Below are 20,442 nucleotides of genomic sequence, written 5' to 3'. Positions count from 1 at the left end.
AAAGCAACACAAACTGTGGTACTAAAGTAACACAAACTGTGGAGCTAAAGCAACACAAACTGTGGAGCTAAAGCAACACAAACTGTGGAACTCAAGCAACACAAACTGTGGAACTCAAGCAACACAAACTGTGGAACTCAAGCAACACAAACTGTGGAACTCAAGCAACACAAACTGTGGAACTCAAGCAACACAAACTGTGGTACTAAAGCAACACAAACTGTGGTACTAAAGCAACACAAACTCTGGAACTAAAGCAACACAAACTGTGGAACTAAAGCAACACAAACTGTGGTACTAAAGCAACACAAACTGTGGAGATAAAGCAACACAAACTGTGGTACTAAAGCAACACAAACTGTGGAACTAAAGCAACACAAACTATGGTACTAAAGCAACACAAACTGTGGTACTAAAGCAACACAAACTGTGGTACTAAAGCAACACAAACTGTGGTACTAAAGCAACACAAACTGTGGTACTAAAGCAACACAAACTGTGGAACTAAAGCAACACAAACTGTGGTACTAAAGCAACACAAACTGTGGAGATAAAGCAACACAAACTGTGGAGATAAAGCAACACAAACTGTGGAGATAAAGCAACACAAACTGTGGTACTAAAGCAACACAAACTGAGGAGATAAAGCAACACAAACTGTGGTACTAAAGCAACACAAACTGTGGTACTAAAGCAACACAAACTGTGGTACTAAAGCAACACAAACTGTGGAACTCAAGCAACATAAACTGTGGAACTCAAGCAACACAAACTGTGGAACTCAAGCAACATAAACTGTGGAACTCAAGCAACATAAACTGTGGAACTCAAGCAACACAAACTGTGGAACTCAAGCAACATAAACTGTGGAACTCAAGCAACACAAACTGTGGAACTCAAGCAACATAAACTGTGGAACTCAAGCAACACAAACTGTGGAACTCAAGCAACAGAAACTGTGGTACTAAAACAACACAAACTGTGGTACTAAAACAAACTGTGGTACTAAAGCAACATAAACTGTGGTACTAAAACAACACAAACTGTGGTACTAAAGCAACACAAACTGTGGAACTAAAACAACACAAACTGTGGTACTAAAACATAAACTGTGGTACTAAAACATAAACTGTGGTACTAAAGCAACATAAACTGTGGTACTAAAGCAACATAAACTGTGGTACTAAAGCAACATAAACTGTGGTACTAAAAGAACACAAACTGTGGAACTCAAGCAACAGTGTCATATATAATAAGAAAAACCTAGAGAAAGTTCTATATTACTGCTACAATATAAACAACTATATTGCTACACTCGGGGTTGCACAAGCACAAGTATCTCTCATAGATTTAATGTTTTTGTTTCATTGTAATTCCAGTTTTTTTTTATTAAATATTTGCCATAAGCAAAAACACGAGATGTTAAAACACCTTTTAAATTGTCTTAGATAAAATGTAAAGTCGATTTACAGGGGAAATTTAATTCGGTTATAATTATTTTGTCACGTAACTTTCCCTCGTTTTGGTGTACTTTTTAGCTTGTAATTGCATAATTGGAATTTCCTGCATATTTGGTAAGCTCCAGCTCTAGGTCCAGCCTCTTAACTTTTGAGTATCGCTACGCCTCTTCCAGCACACTGACACAAATTCCTTTACGTAGTTTTTTACTCAATGTTGCAGAGTAATTGAAAATTGAGAAAAAAAATCTAGAGTAAGCCTATTTGGCACTTAAGCCTTTAGGCCTATCTCTTTAACAATAAATTGGCCGACGTATTTATTACATTATTTTAGCTTCCAGTATATTATTAATCCCTGGATTATTTTGTTTTTCTGCTGTGTGAGAGATGGATGAATATCTTCATGTGACTCTCCTCGTTCTGAAAATATTCTTGCTGAGTAGTCTGTATGTGTGTGTACTCACCTAGTTGTACTCACCTGGTTGAGGTTGCAGGGGTCGAGTCCAAGCTCCTGGCCCCGCCTCTTCACTGGTTGCTACTAGGTCACTCTCCCTGAACCGTGAGCTTTATCGTACATCTGCTTAAAGCTATGTATGGATCTTGCCTCCACTACATCGCTTCCCAAACTATTCCACTTACTGACTACTCTGTGGCTGAAGAAATACTTTATTAACATCCCTGTGATTCATCTGTGTCTTCAATTTCCAACTGTGTCCCCTTGTTACTGTGTCCAGTCTCTGGAACATCCTGTCTTTGTCCACCTTGTCAATTCCTCTCAGTATTTTGTAAGTCCTTATCATGTCCCCCCTATCTCTCCTGTCCTCCAGTGTCGTCAGGTTGATTTCCCTTAACCTCTCCTCGTAGGACATACCTCTTAGCTTTGGAGCTAGTCTTGTTGCAAACCTCTGCACTTTCTCTAGTTTCTTTACATGTGTGTGTGTGTGTGTGTGTGTGTGTGTGTGTGTGTGTGTGTGTGTGTGTGTGTGTGCGTGTGCGTTTGCAGCCTCTGATGTTATCAGTAAAGTCATGCTATTTCGCCTCTGGTAAGTGTCACGTCTATCACCCAGCAGCACAACAAGCCTGGCAGACAATCAGGGTGCCAGGCCGGGTGGCACAGTGTGCACAGTGCCACACTTAAACAAGGTGACTGAGAGGAACCTTTAACCTACAGGTCTGTCTCGCTAACAACAGTCTTCTTAAACCTTTGCTAAACACCTTTAGAGAAATTTTTAATAAACCATTAGAAAGCAAAAAAAAAAAAATAAACATTGTGATTTTAGACCTACAAAATTAAACTAATTACAGTTTTGATTTCAAAGGAAAATTCTGAAGAGACAACTATAATTATTGAAAAGTATTCAGGATTTACCCAAATATACATATATATAAATATAATGTATATATATATATATATATATATATATATATATATATATATATATATATATATATATATATATATATATATATATATATATATATATATATATATATATATATATATATATATAAATATATATATATATATATATATATATATATATATATATATATATATATATATATATATATATATATATATATATATGTCGTGCCGAATAGGCAGAACTTGCGATCTTGGCTTAAATAGCAACGCTCATCTTGCCATATAGGACTAGTGAAAATTTGTGTATGCAATAATTTCGCCAAAATCGTTCTGAACCTAACGAAAAAAATATATTTCACTGTGTTTGTTTAGTATTAAATTACTGTAAACAAATCTAAAATATATTTAATTGGGTTAGGCAAAAATAAATTGATCTTGTTACAAATAGGTTAGGTAAGTTTTCTAAGTTCCTTTTGGTCCAAAATTATACATTTTTACATCAACATTAATGAAAAAAATATATCTTTAAACGTATAAGAGAAAATTTTAGAAAGGACTTAATTTTAAATGAGTTCTTGCTAATTGACCAGTTTTACATATTCGGCACGACATATATATATATATATATATATATATATATATATATATTTTACGTCCTTTCTAAATTTTCTCTTATATATCTTAAAAGATATATTTTTTTTAATTTATGTTAATATAATTATTAAAAAAATTTTACCCAGGAGACCAAAACCCTGGAGACCTACACCCAGGAGACCTAAACCCTGGAGACCTACACCCAGGAGACCTTCACCCAGGATACCTACAACCAAGAGATCTACATCCAGGAGGCCTACACCCAGGATACCTACAACCAAGAGATCTACATCCAGGAGACCTACACCCAGAAGACCTACATCCAGGAGACCTACACCCAGGAGACCTAAACCCTGGAGACCTACATCCAGGAGACCTACACCCAGGATACCTACAACCAAGAGATCTACATCCAGGAGACCTACACCCAGAAGACCTACATCCAGGAGACCTACACCAGGAGACCTACATCCAGGAGACCTACACCCAGGAGACCTACACCCAGATGACTTACAACCAGGAGACTTACACCCATGAGACCTACACCCATTAGACCTACACCCAAGAGACCTTCACCCAGGAGACCTACACCCAGGAGACCTACACCCAGGAGACCTACATCCAGGAGACCTACACCCAGGAGACCTACATCCAGGAGACCTACACCCAGGAGACCTACACCCAGGAGACCTACACCCAGATGACTTACACCCAGGAGACCTACACCAATGAGACCTACACCCAGGAGACCTACACCCAGGAAACATATACCCAGGAGACCTCCGCCCCGGAGACCTACAGCCAGGAGACCTACACCCAGGAGACATTCACCCAGGAGACCTACACCCAGGAGACATTCACCCAGGAGATCTACGCCCAGGAAACATACACCCAGGAGACCTCCACCCCGGAGAAATACAGCCAGGAGACCTACACCCAGGAGACATTCGCCCAGGAGACCTACAGCCAGGAGACATTTACACAGGAGACATTCACGCAGGAGACCTACAGCCAGGAGACATTCACCCAGGAGACCTACAGCCAGGAGACATTCACCCAGGAGACATTCACCCAGGAGACCTACTGCCAGGAGACATTCACCCAGGAGACATTCACCCAGGAGACCTCCGCCCCGGAGACCTACAACCAGGAGACCTACACCCAGGAGACATTCACCCAGGAGACCTCCGCCCCGGAGACCTACAGCCAGGAGACCTACACCCAGGAGACATTCACTCAGGAGACCTACAGCCAGGAGACCTACAGCCAGGAGACCTACAGCCAGGAGACCTACAGCCAGGAGACCTACACCCAGGAGACCAACACCCAGGAGACCTACACCCAGGAGACCTACACCCAGGAGACCTACACCCAGGAGACCTACACCCAGGAGACCTACACCCAGGAGACATTCACCCAGGAGACCTACACCCAGGAGACCTACACCCAGGAGACCTACACCCAGGAGACCTACACCCAGGAGACCTACACCCAGGAGACCTACACCCAGGAGACCTACACCCAGGATACCTACACCCAGGAGACCTACACCCAGGAGACCTACACCCAGGAGACCTACACCCAGGATACCTACACCCAGGAAACCTACACCCAGGAGACCTACACCCAGGAGACCTACACCCAGGATACCTACACCCAGGATACCTGCACCCAGGAGACCTACACCCAGGTGACCTACACCCAGGAGACCTACACCCAGGAGACCTACACCCAGGATACCTACACCCAGGAGACCTACACCCAGGAGACCTACACCCAGGAGACCTACACCCAGGAGACCTACACCCAGGATACCTACACCCAGGAGACCTACACCCAGGAGACCTACACCCAGGAGACCTACACCCAGAAGACCTACACCCAGGAGACATACACCCAGGAGACCTACACCCAGGAGACCTACACCGAGGAGACCTACACCCAGGAGACCTACACCCAGGAGACCTACACCCAGGATACCTACACCCAGGAGACCTACACCCAGGAGACCTACACCCAGGAGACCTACACCCAGGAGACCTACACCCAGGAGACCTACACCCAGGAGACCTACACCCAGGAGACCTACACCCAAGAGACCTACACCCAGGATACCTACATCCAGGAGACCTACACCCAGGAGACTTACACCCAGGAGACCTACACCCAGGAGACCTACACCCAGGAGACCTACACCCAGGAGACCTACACCCAGGAGACCTACACCCAGGAGACCTACACCCAGGAGACCTACACCCAGGAGACCTACACCCAGGAAACCTACACCCAGGAGACATTCACCCAGGAGACCTACACCCAGGAGACCTACACCCAGGAGACCTACACCCAGGAAACCTACACCCAGGAGACATTCACCCAGGATACCTACACCCAGGAGACCTACACCCAGGAGACCTACACCCAGGAAACCTACACCCAGGAGACATTCACCCAGGAGACCTACACCCAGGAGACCTACACCCAGGAGACCTACACCCAGGAAACCTACACCCAGGAGACATTCACCCAGGAGACCTACACCCAGGAGACCTACACCCAGGAGACCTACACCCAGGAGACCTACACCCAGGAAACCTACACCCAGGAGACATTCACCCAGGAGACCTACACCCAGGAGACCTACACCCAGGAGACCTACACCCAGGAGACCTACACCCAGGAGACCTACACCCAGGATACCTACACCCAGGAGACCTACACCCAGGAGACCTACACCCAGGAGACCTACACCCAGGAGACCTACACCCAGGATACCTACAACCAGGAAACCTACACCCAGGAGACCTACACCCAGGAGACCTACACCCAGGATACCTACACCCAGGATACCTGCACCCAGGAGACCTGCACCCAGGTGACCTACACCCAGGAGACCTACACCCAGGATACCTACACCCAGGAGACCTACACCCAGGAGACCTACACCCAGGAGACCTACACCCAGGAGACCTACACCCAGGATACCTACACCCAGGAGACCTACACCCAGGAGACCTACACCCAGGAGACCTACACCCAGAAGACCTACACCCAGGAGACATACACCCAGGAGACCTACACCCAGGAGACCTACACCGAGGAGACCTACACCCAGGAGACCTACACCCAGGAGACCTACACCCAGGATACCTACACCCAGGAGACCTACACCCAGGAGACCTACACCCAGGAGACCTACACCCAGGAGACCTACACCCAGGAGACCTACACCCAGGAGACCTACACCCAGGAGACCTACACCCAGGAGACCTACACCCAGGATACCTACATCCAGGAGACCTACACCCAGGAGACTTACACCCAGGAGACCTACACCCAGGAGACCTACACCCAGGAGACCTACACCCAGGAGACCTACACCCAGGAGACCTACACCCAGGAGACCTACACCCAGGAGACCTACACCCAGGAAACCTACACCCAGGAGACATTCACCCAGGAGACCTACACCCAGGATACCTACACCCAGGAGACCTACACCCAGGAGACCTACACCCAGGAGACCTACACCCAGGAGACCTACACCCAGGATACCTACACCCAGGAGACCTACACCCAGGAGACCTACACCCAGGAGACCTACACCCAGGAGACCTACACCCAGGAGACCTACACCCAGGAGACCTACACCCAGGATACCTACACCCAGGAGACCTACACCCAGGAGACCTACACCCAGGAGACCTACACCCAGGAGACCTACACCCAGGATACCTACAACCAGGAAACCTACACCCAGGAGACCTACACCCAGGAGACCTACACCCAGGATACCTACACCCAGGATACCTGCACCCAGGAGACCTGCACCCAGGTGACCTACACCCAGGAGACCTACACCCAGGATACCTACACCCAGGAGACCTACACCCAGGAGACCTACACCCAGGAGACCTACACCCAGGAGACCTACACCCAGGATACCTACACCCAGGAGACCTACACCCAGGAGACCTACACCCAGGAGACCTACACCCAGAAGACCTACACCCAGGAGACATACACCCAGGAGACCTACACCCAGGAGACCTACACCGAGGAGACCTACACCCAGGAGACCTACACCCAGGAGACCTACACCCAGGATACCTACACCCAGGAGACCTACACCCAGGAGACCTACACCCAGGAGACCTACACCCAGGAGACCTACACCCAGGAGACCTACACCCAGGAGACCTACACCCAGGAGACCTACACCCAGGAGACCTACACCCAGGATACCTACATCCAGGAGACCTACACCCAGGAGACTTACACCCAGGAGACCTACACCCAGGAGACCTACACCCAGGAGACCTACACCCAGGAGACCTACACCCAGGAGACCTACACCCAGGAGACCTACACCCAGGAGACCTACACCCAGGAAACCTACACCCAGGAGACATTCACCCAGGAGACCTACACCCAGGATACCTACACCCAGGAGACCTACACCCAGGAGACCTACACCCAGGAGACCTACACCCAGGAGACCTACACCCAGGATACCTACACCCAGGAAACCTACACCCAGGAGACCTACACCCAGGAGACCTACACCCAGGATACCTACACCCAGGATACCTGCACCCAGGAGACCTACACCCAGGTGACCTACACCCAGGAGACCTACACCCAGGAGACCTACACCCAGGATACCTACACCCAGGAGACCTACACCCAGGAGACCTACACCCAGGAGACCTACACCCAGGAGACCTACACCCAGGATACCTACACCCAGGAGACCTACACCCAGGAGACCTACACCCAGGAGACCTACACCCAGAAGACCTACACCCAGGAGACATACACCCAGGAGACCTACACCCAGGAGACCTACACCGAGGAGACCTACACCCAGGAGACCTACACCCAGGAGACCTACACCCTGGATACCTACACCCAGGAGACCTACACCCAGGAGACCTACACCCAGGAGACCTACACCCAGGAGACCTACACCCAGGAGACCTACACCCAGGAGACCTACACCCAGGAGACCTACACCCAGGAGACCTACACCCAGGATACCTACATCCAGGAGACCTACACCCAGGAGACTTACACCCAGGAGACCTACACCCAGGAGACCTACACCCAGGAGACCTACACCCAGGAGACCTACACCCAGGAGACCTACACCCAGGAGACCTACACCCAGGAGACCTACACCCAGGAGACCTACACCCAGGAAACCTACACCCAGGAGACATTCACCCAGGAGACCTACACCCAGGAGACCTACACCCAGGAGACCTACACCCAGGAAACCTACACCCAGGAGACATTCACCCAGGAGACATTCACCCAGGAGACCTACACCCAGGAGACCTACACCCAGGAGACATTCACCCAGGCGACCTACACCCAGGAGACCTACACCCAGGAGACATTCACCCAGGAGACCTACACCCAGGAGACCTACACCCAGGAGACATTCACCCAGGAGAATCTGTTGTGACGTAACATGTTTAAATATTACTTTTAATAAATAAATATTAATTAATAAATGAATTTTTTAATTAATTGCTTAATATTTTGTTTAAATTACATTTAAATTAATCTGTTATTTAAGACATATTCTTAATTTGTTATCCACTGTAAATGGTATTAAGTATTTATTTTTTATTTACAAAAAAAATATTAAATTACATGTATTTTCAGTTTATTTTATATTAACTTTGTTATATGCAGTGTGTGAGTAAAACGTTCCATTTATGGTTGAGGTGTTGTATATAGTATACTCCTGTTAATTTCATATACAGATAATGGAATCATAATGTTCACAAACGCCTTTATTCTTCAGGATTTTAAGTGTGATGGCAGAAAGCAACTCTGAGGCGGCGTGAGACCAGACAGTCAGATGTCAGTCTGGGATGCCAGCATGCGGGGAGGTGATCACTGTTTGATCTGTGGGGAGAAATGCTCACTGGTACCTGATCACCTACATTGAGATCGCTGGGAACATGTTGTTCGGTGTTGAACTGCTGATAGACTGCCTCATCATAAGTCTTATCTGTGAACTCTATTGATCTTCATAATGAACATCGAGAGGAAGAAGCAGCTGCTCTTGGACGGGAGCAACTGGTGACAAAATTATTAAAAAACACTGTTTGTTAAGATCTGCTCACTTTTTTCAGGAAATGGGAAACTGGTCTAGTTTTTTTTAAGACACTAAGGCGTCATCACTGCTGAAATTGGTATCATTGATGACGATGAAACCAATTAATGTACATAGTCAGAGGTAGAAAAGTTTAAAACAAGAAAATTAACTCAGATGGAAATTGACATGTCAAACGTAATACCTAGGATAATATTTGTATATGTAGCCTCTCACGTCAGATCAAGTCTTCTTCATCCAGTATGATCTCACCAAGCTTTAAATCCTCCTTGTCAGTATGTACGATTGGTGACATCACTTCAATAAACACACACAAATCAACAACGTTGATGATAGCTCTAGGTGTGCTGCCAAAATGGAGAAGTAGTATTGAGAAAAATACGGGTTTGAAGCTGGATCACCATTGATGAAGTTCCGGGATATTTGCAGTTGCATCCCGAGCAACAGATCAGGTGAAAAACTATTAATATCTACCACGGTAGATATGGACTAGGATAAGCCATGGTAGACAACCTTGATGCAAATAAGTCTTCCAGAATTGTCTTCAGTCCACAACTACATTGAACTCACTCGCCATGAGTTCAAACCTCACCCGTTCCGTAATTAGTTTGCAGTCCTGTTATTACGATTTCGTAAGTCATGATACAGATTTGAAGATTTAGGCTTTTCATTTATGAAAGTAATCGTACCACGGCAAGTTAACCCACAATGTAAACTGTGCTTTACAGGCTCGATAACATTGGTATACATTTCGTCTGGAAACAAGAATGGTTTACCTGCTTCTCTGTCATGTGGATAAAAGGTCACAAAAATCCTCAGACATGATCTGAGGATTATTGTGATTATCTGATCAAGAATATAAGGACGTCATTAATTACAGTGACCTAACTAAAATGATTACCCACTGATTCCTGTCACACATTTGAATCTGAAATATGATTGGCAATACATGAAATATAATTATTCAGATTATTTCTTGAAGTTCGTAACAACTGATGATTTTACATCACCAACTTTTCTGAACAAATCAAACAGCTTTGAACAGCAGCCATCACCAACTTTTCTGAACAAATCAAACAGCTTTGAACAGCAGCCATCAACAATCTTTCTGAACAAATCAAACAGCTTTGAACAACAGCCAAAAGGTCGTATATATATGAAAAATACATTTTTGATAATCTATGTATTTATCACTGAATAGTTCAGTGATGTTTGGCAAGAAAATAATTCATTACAGTAATATTTCTAACGTTTCATGTTCGCTCTGATTTTTTCCCTCTCACTAAAACTCTGATTTTTTTCTGTAATAGACACAAAGTGACGACTAACATAGAATTTCCAGCACTCATCAATGGTTTGAATTTTGAGATGATTTTTATACATTAATTATTGCCATATATATATATATATATATATATATATATATATATATATATATATATATATATATATATATATATATATATATATATATATATATATATATATATATATATATATATATATATATATATATATATATATATATATATATATATATATATATATATATATATATATATAGTGACTTGTCCTGGGAGGGAGTGAGTGCCCTACTCCGCCTCAGCACACATCTTCCACCGCCCACCACAAGGACTGGACACCCCTCTCCTCCCCCCCCACCACCACCATGAACCACATGCGGAATGTGCCATGCGCCATTTTCCCTTCAGCTTGGGCTTATCACACAGTTTGAGGTATGGCAGACGATGAAGCCAGCCAGCCACAAAGCCAGGGAAACAATGCACCCAACAATGAAAGAAGAGGCACATGTCAGGTGTGTGGAGAGTTTCGAGCACGCAACAGGGACGGCCGTATTCGTGCACACAATAGGTGTGCGGGATCACATATGCCCCCAGCAGAGAGCAGCCCACAGCCTCCACAGGCAGATGACAATTCCAATGGCAACCTCGTCACTTGCGATAACCTTCTGTTGGCATTCAAATCCACTGCTAGCAGTACACTATCCCACATCCCTAAAGCAGCTCGCCCATATGCAGCAGGGAAATTCACAGACCTTCTTAAGCGGGTGAATGGAGGTTCCACCAACTTAGAAGCCCGAGGCACCATCCAAGCATGGCGCAACCTTCTCCTGTTCGGCAATGTCTGTCTTGCAGTTCCTGAAAGACGAGGCAAACTGCTAACCACGTCAGTTATCAAGGCAGTGCGCAACTACCCAAGAACGGATAACTGTGTCCCTCTGCCCCATCATCGCAGGAATCAAAGAGGCAGACCCAAGAAAAGTCCTACTGAGAACGAGAAAATTTGCGCACAGGTTAGCAAAAAAATTGAGGAAGGTAACACAGTGGGAGCAATAAGAATAATTACAAGTGACGACACTGTAGCCCCCAAGGATGAGACCACGGCCCAAGCACTAAGAGACAAGCACCCAACCAGGGACACCACAGCCATCAACGACAACCCTGAGGAAGACCCTATCACTGAACAATTAATTTTGCCAGAATCGGAAGTCTATAAGGCGATCGTGTCATTTCCAGCAGGATCTGCAGGAGGTTACACTGGAATTCGACCTCAGCACCTCAAAGAGATGGTAAATCCAGTACTCGGTGAATCTGCATCAATTCTTCTCACCGAGTTAACAACTTTCGTCAACAATTGCCTGGCTGGGCGAATCCCAGAAGAAATTAAACCTTTCTTTTTTGGAGCCTCACTATGTGCTTTAAAGAAGAGGGATGGGGGAATCAGACCCATTGCAGTGGGAAACACTCTTCGCCGTCTCGTTGCCAAAGCAGCAGTGAGAAACATTCGCCTAGAAGCTGCCACTTTACTCCAGCCACACCAACTGGGCTTTGGGGTCTCTCAAGGCAGTGAAGCTGCAGCTCATGCAGCAAGGGCCTACATCAGGGACCTACCAGAAGACAAGGCCATAGTCAAACTTGATTTTAGAAATGCCTTTAATATGGTGAGGAGAGATGCTGTTTTGCCAGCTGTTCGGGTTCGGTTCCCCAGTCTCTTTCCTTTCATTTCAGCCGGCTACAGCAAACCCTCAATTCTTTTGTTTGGAGAACATGAAATTCAATCATCAGAGGGTGTTCAGCAGGGTGACCCACTTGCTCCACTTCTCTTCTGCTTGGCAGTAAGAGAACTAACTTCCAGCCTACGCAGTGAGCTCAATATATGGTACCTGGATGACGGCACTCTGGCAGGTACTGAAGAGTCCCTCGTGGGGGACCTACAACTGGTGAAAACACAGGGAGAAGGCTTGGGACTCATCCTCAATCCCTCTAAGTGTGAAATCATCACAGCGAACCAGGAAATAATCAATGCTGTGCGAAGAATCCTCCCGGAAATCTCAACTACAACTCCGTCCAACAGTACCCTCTTGGGGGCACCGCTGGGTCACCAGGCCATCGATACTGTCCTCAGGGACAAATTGAATGACCTTATGAGAATGGAGGAGAGAATAAGCGATCTTGATGCCCATGATGCTCTGTATCTCCTCACAAGGTGTCTTACTATGCCAAGACTCACTTACTTCTTGAGGTGTGCACCCTCTTTTGACAACCCAACACTCGATGAATATGACGCACACCTGAGATCAACTTTTAAGAAGGCACTGAACCTGTCACTAGAGGATGAGCAATGGGATCAGGCAACCCTCCCAGTGCGACTGGGAGGTATAGGGGTGCGTAAAGCAACGCATGTTGCTTTACCTGCTTTTCTGTCTTCGTGTTTGGCTTCCAGTGCATTAGTCAAGAAGATAGTGCCCGAACGCTTGAGAGACTTGGTAGGAGCTCAAGACCCCAGGTTTACTGAAGCAGCAATTCGGTGGGACACCCTTACAGACTCCTCCAGTAGACCAGCTCCTCCCAAACAGCACAAACAGTCCCACTGGGACAAACCGATCATGGAAAAAATCGCCAACACAATGCTATCCAATGCTTCAGGAAAGAACAAAGCTCGTCTCCTGGCAGTGAAGGCACCACACTCAGGAGATTTCCTTTTAGCTGTTCCCAATTCCTCCCTGGGCACCCGTCTCGACCCACAGGCCATTCGGATTGGTGTTGCTCTTCGCCTAGCCGCCCCCATCCTCACCGAACATAGGTGTATTTGCGGCAGGGCGACAGCTGATCAATTCGGACTCCATGGTCTCGTGTGTCACACAGCAGAAGGGAAGTATGCCAGACATGAGGAGATCAATGACATAATAAAGAGAAGCCTCGCCACAGCCCATTGCCCAGCTCAACGGGAACCCCAAGTGCAGAGGTCTGATGGAAGTCAAAAGCGTCCTGATGGAGCCACTATGCTACCCTGGAAGGATGGAAAGCAGATTGCCTGGGACTACACCTGTGCTGCCACATTGGCAGACACCTACTTGCCATACTCTGTAGTGGAAGGGGGTGGGGCTGCCAGCCACAGGGAGACCCAGAAGATCCGAAAATATGAAGACCTTCCCCCTTGCTATAACTTCATTCCAATAGGGTCGGAGACCCTTGGAGCATGGGGCAAGTGTGCTCTAAAGTTCCTCAAAGAGCTGGGTGAAAAGCTCATCATAGAAACCAAGGACCACAGGGCGACCAGCTTCCTCTTTCAGAGACTCAGTGTTGCGATCCAGAGAGGAAATGCCTGCAGCATTCTGGGCACGCGGCCCACCGCAGGGGAGCTGGACGAAGTATTCGAGATGTAGCTCTGAGTTACCTATGTTGTTTTACTTTGTATCATATTTTTGTGAATGTTTCGTCAATGTATTTTGTCTTTAAATAAAATATATATACATAATATAGGGGGTGGTAGGAGAAAATTCTCAAACAGCTTCAGGGAGAATCTTGAGTTTTCCCTGAAGCAAGTTTATTCTTTTCTCTGAGGATGAGGGTCCCCATTACAGTTCTAGAGGTGGTATATATATATATATATATATATATATATATATATATATATATATATATATATATATATATATATATATATATATATATATATATATATATATATATATATATATATATATATATATATATATATATATATATATATACATATATACATATATATATATATACATATATACATATATATATATATATACATATATACATATATATATACATATATATACATATATATATATATATACATATATATATACATATATATACATATATACATATATATAAACATATATACATATATATAAACATATATACATATATATAAACATATATACATATATATAAACATATATACATATATATAAACATATATACATATATATATAAACATATATACATATATATAAACATATATACATATATATAAACATATATACATATATATAAACATATATACATATATATAAACATATATACATATATATAAACATATATACATATATATAAACATATATACATATATATAAACATATATACATATATATATAAACATATATACATATATATAAACATATATACATATATATAAACATATATACATATATAAAAATCACACTTTTGAACGAATGAAATTATGTTAAACTGATTTCCACTTATTGAGAAAAAATGGTTTTCTGAAAGTGACTTTTAATTTCCATGGTAGAAATGAAGTCAAAACAGCTTCCTTCAGTATAGAAATGAAGTCAAAAAAGCTTCCTTCAGTATAGAAATGAAGTCAAAAAAGCTTCCTTCAGTATAGAAATGAAGTCAAAAAAGCTTCCTTCAGTATAGAAATGAAGTCAAAACAGCTTCCTTCAGTGTAGAAATGAAGTCAAAACAGCTTCCTTCAGTATAGAAATGAAGTCAAAACAGCTTCCTTCAGTATAGAAATGAAGTCAAAACAGCTTCCTTCAGTATAGAAATGAAGTCAAAAAAGCTTCCTTCAGTATAGAAATGAAGTCAAAAAAGCTTCCTTCCAATGTAAAAATGAAGTCAAAATGTCCTCCATCCAAAACAGAATTGAAACAAATACAAATGAAGTCCCCCAAAATCCGTTTGTACATCATATTAAATGTTAAACCTAACATTACGTAGTTTAACTAACAAAACTAGTATTCAATTGTTATATAATATTCTGCAAGAAATGGTTCGGGTCTTGTGGCAGCCATTTTAAATATCGCGAATAAAATCAAATCCCAGCGATGACACCTTCTTGTAGCATGGAGTGTTAAACCAGGAGCAGCATCAATGGTAGCACTGTACGTACTACACTTTCCTCAGCAGCATCAATGGTAGCACTGTACGTACTCCACTTTCCTCAGCAGCATCAATGGCAGCACTGTACGTACTCCACTTTCCTCAGCAGCATCAATGGCAGCACTGTACGTACTACACTTCCCTCAGCATCATCAATGGCAGCACTGTACGTACTACACTTCCCTCAGCATCATCAATGGCAGCACTGTACGTACTCCACTTTCCTCAGCAGCATCAATGGTAGCACTGTACGTACTCCACTTTCCTCAGCAGCATCAATGGTAGCACTGTACGTACTCCACTTTCCTCAGCATCATCAATCATAACACTGTACGTACTCCACTTTCCTCAGCATCATCAATCATAACACTGTACGTACTCCACTTCCCTCAGCATTATGAAGCTGTGTGTAGTCTGTGGTCAGTCAAACAAACGGGCTTCCACATGCATAAATTGTCATTTCTGTGGAAATTGGTGTCACGCCCCTTGTGCAGATATCCAAGAACTAGCTACAAGCAGTATTAAAACAGGGAAGTGTTTTTGGGTATGCCCAAATGAGATAAATCTGTGGACTAAAATCACAAGGGTATTAAAAGAGGTCAACATCAAAGCTGCTTTCATAGAAAACCTGGAAGCTTTCTACAACAGATGGGAACATAAAAAGTCCGGGCTGAATGGTACTGCCCTTGATACTGGCCATGTAGTCAGAAACTGTAAGGCTGGAGATGATGTCCTGGTAGTCAGTAAATGGGGGGCTGATAGTGCTGTCCTGGGAGACAGTAATGGGGAAGCTGGAGGTGCTGTCCTGGGAGACAGTAATGGTGAAGCTGGAGGTGCTGTCCTGGGAGACAGTAATGGTGAAGCCGGAGATGCTGTCCTGGGAGACAGTAATGGGGAAGCTGGAGATGCTGTCCTGGGAGACAGTAATGGTGAAGCTGGAGATTTTGTCCAGGTAGTCGGGAATTATACGCAGGAAGGAATACATATGAATGACCGCATAGGGGACAGGAGCCATAGTAGGGAAACAAGTGTAGTCAAAGATAAGATAAAACCAATATTGCAAACTAGAAATACCGCAGGAAATAGCAAACAAGAGGACTCCACTAGCAATAGTGAGGATATATTACCAAAAACAAATGGTGGGAGCTCCATTGTTGGTGCTAGGGAGGATAGAAGTAAGACAGGGAAATATGCACCAACAGGGAATACAGTCACAGAAACCCAAGGCAAACGGAAACCAAGCCTGTGCACATACTATGCACTCGGTATCTGCTGGCATGGGAAATCTGGAAAAACAGATGGGACGTGCAACTATGACCACCCTAGGAAATGCCATGCCCATATGACAACAGGAAAATGCAAACTCCCTTCCTGTAAGCTTTTTCACCCTGAACTGTGTACCTCTTCAGTACAGGAAAGACTGTGCTATAACTTAAATTGCCAGGCATACCATCTAAAGGGGACAAAAAGATACAAAACATCCAGGCCATGGGAAAACCTGGGTAGCCACAGCCACTCAAGAGGGAGAGGTTTTTTAGTGCCAGGAAGGAAAAAAAACTGGCAGGAAATGGCAGAAATCGTACACCAAATCCAGTCATTCCTGGAGTGGAACCACAGTCGATGGCCTCCACTCCAAACCAACAGATACAGATACTAATGCCGGAAAAAAAATCCCCCCCCAGTACCAACAATACCACCAGTCCGATAACATTCTTCTTTGCAAATATACAGGGTCTAAAGCCAGCAACAAACAACAAAATACCTTTCATCCGTGGACTGCTTGCAGAGGCAAAGGCAATGTTCGCGGCTTTCACTGAGACCCACATAAAGGATCACTTGGACAACGAAATATGGATCCCAGGTTACAACCTATACAGATGTGACAGAGTGAACAGGCAAAAGGGGGGGGTTGGCCTGTACATTGCAGAGTCACTTGTTTGCACAGAACTGCTAAATGCCTCAAATGATGTAGTGGAAGTTTTAGCAGTAAAGGTCGAGAACCAAAACCTAGTCATTGTGATAGTCTACAAGCCTCCGGATGCAACATCCCAGCAATTCCAGGAACAGCTGTTAAAAATTGACCACTGTCTGGAAAACCTTCCAGCTCCTGCACCCAACATCTTGCTCCTGGGGGATTTCAACTTAAGGCACCTAAAATGGAGGAATATAGCAAATAATATTGTTGCAGTAATAACACCAGGAGGCAGCTCTGATGAAAACTCACACTCACGCGTGCTTTTAAATCTCTGCACAAAATTCAATTTAAACCAGCAAATAATAGAGCCTACTAGACTGGAGAATACACTAGACCTCATCTTCACTAACAATGATGATCTGATAAGAAATATCACCATATCAAAAACAATATACTCAGATCACAACATAATTGAGGTTCAGTCATGTATGCGCGGAGCCCCAGACCGACATAATGAGATTAGTCACGAGGGAGCATTCACCAAATTCAACTTCAATAACAAAAACATAAAGTGGGACCAAGTAAACCAAGTCCTAACCGATATAAGCTGGGAAGATATACTAAGCAACACAGACCCCAACTTATGCCTAGAACAGATTAACTCGGTAGCACTCGATGTATGCACAAGGCTTATTCCTCTAAGAAAAAGGAGGAGTAGATGTAAAACAGAAAGAGACAGGCGCTCCCTTTACAGGCGACGGAAAAGAATAACAGAGCGGCTAAAAGAGGTCAATATATCTGAAATGCGTAGGGAGACACTGGTCAGAGAAATAGCAAGCATCGAACTTAAGCTAAAAGAATCCTTTAGGAGTCAGGAATCGCGGGAAGAACTAAAAGCCATAAATGAAATCGAAAGAAACCCAAAGTATTTCTTCTCCTATGCCAAATCAAAATCGAGAACAACGTCCAGTATTGGGCCCCTACTTAAACAAGATGGGTCCTACACAGATGACAACAAGGAAATGAGTGAGCTACTCAAGTCCCAATATGACTCAGTTTTTAGCAAGCCGCTAACCAGACTGAGAGTCGAAGATCAAAATGAATTTTTTATGAGAGAGCCACAAAATTTGATTAACACAAGCCTATCCGATGTTATCCTGACGCCAAATGACTTCGAACAGGCGATAAATGACATGCCCATGCACTCTGCCCCAGGGCCAGACTCATGGAACTCTGTGTTCATCAAGAACTGCAAGAAGCCCCTATCACGAGCCTTTTCCATCCTATGGAGAGGGAGCATGGACACGGGGGTCGTCCCACAGTTACTAAAAACAACAGACATAGCCCCACTCCACAAAGGGGGCAGTAAAGCAACAGCAAAGAACTACAGACCAATAGCACTAACATCCCATATCATAAAAATCTTTGAAAGGGTCCTAAGAAGCAAGATCACCACGCATCTAGAAACCCATCAGTTACACAACCCAGGGCAACATGGGTTTAGAACAGGTCGCTCCTGTCTGTCTCAACTATTGGACCACTACGACAAGGTCCTAAATGCACTAGAAGACAAAAAGAATGCAGATGTAATATATACAGACTTTGCAAAAGCCTTCGACAAGTGTGACCATGGCGTAATAGCGCACAAAATGCGTGCTAAAGGAATAACAGGAAAAGTCGGTCGATGGATCTATAATTTCCTCACTAACAGAACACAGAGAGTAGTCGTCAACAGAGTAAAGTCCGAGGCAGCTACGGTGAAAAGCTCTGTTCCACAAGGCACAGTACTCGCTCCCATCTTGTTCCTCATCCTTATATCCGACATAGACAAGGATGTCAGCCACAGCACCGTGTCTTCCTTTGCAGATGACACCCGAATCTGCATGACAGTGTCTTCCATTGCAGACACTGCAAAGCTCCAGGCAGACATCAACCAAATCTTTCAGTGGGCTGCAGAAAACAATATGAAGTTCAACGATGAGAAATTTCAATTACTCAGATATGGTAAACATGAGGAAATTAAATCTTCATCAGAGTACAAAACAAATTCTGGCCACAAAATAGAGCGAAACACCAACGTCAAAGACCTGGGAGTGATCATGTCGGAGGATCTCACCTTCAAGGACCATAACATTGTATCAATCGCATCTGCTAGAAAAATGACAGGATGGATAATGAGAACCTTCAAAACTAGGGAGGCCAAGCCCATGATGACACTCTTCAGGTCACTTGTTCTATCTAGGCTGGAATATTGCTGCACACTAACAGCACCTTTCAAGGCAGGTGAAATTGCCGACCTAGAAAATGTACAGAGAACTTTCACGGCGCGCATAACGGAGATAAAACACCTCAATTATTGGGAGCGCTTGAGGTTCCTAAACCTGTATTCCCTGGAACGCAGGAGGGAGAGATACATGATTATATACACCTGGAAAATCCTAGAGGGACTAGTACCGAACTTGCACACGAAAATCACCCACTACGAAAGCAAAAGACTTGGCAGACGATGCACCATCCCCCCAATGAAAAGCAGGGGTGTCACTAGCACGTTAAGAGACCATACAATAAGTGTCAGGGGCCCGAGACTGTTCAACTGCCTCCCAGCACACATAAGGGGGATTACCAACAGACCCCTGGCAGTCTTCAAGCTGGCACTGGACAAGCACCTAAAGTCAGTTCCGGATCAGCCGGGCTGTGGCTCGTATGTTGGTTTGCGTGCAGCCAGCAGCAACAGCCTGGTTGATCAGGCTCTGATCCACCAGGAGGCCTGGTCTCAGACCGGGCCGCGGGGGCGT

This window comes from Cherax quadricarinatus, chromosome 3, assembly GCF_038502225.1.
Source record: "Cherax quadricarinatus isolate ZL_2023a chromosome 3, ASM3850222v1, whole genome shotgun sequence".
Lineage (NCBI taxonomy): Eukaryota > Metazoa > Arthropoda > Malacostraca > Decapoda > Parastacidae > Cherax > Cherax quadricarinatus.
This window is presented reverse-complemented; position numbering follows the sequence as displayed.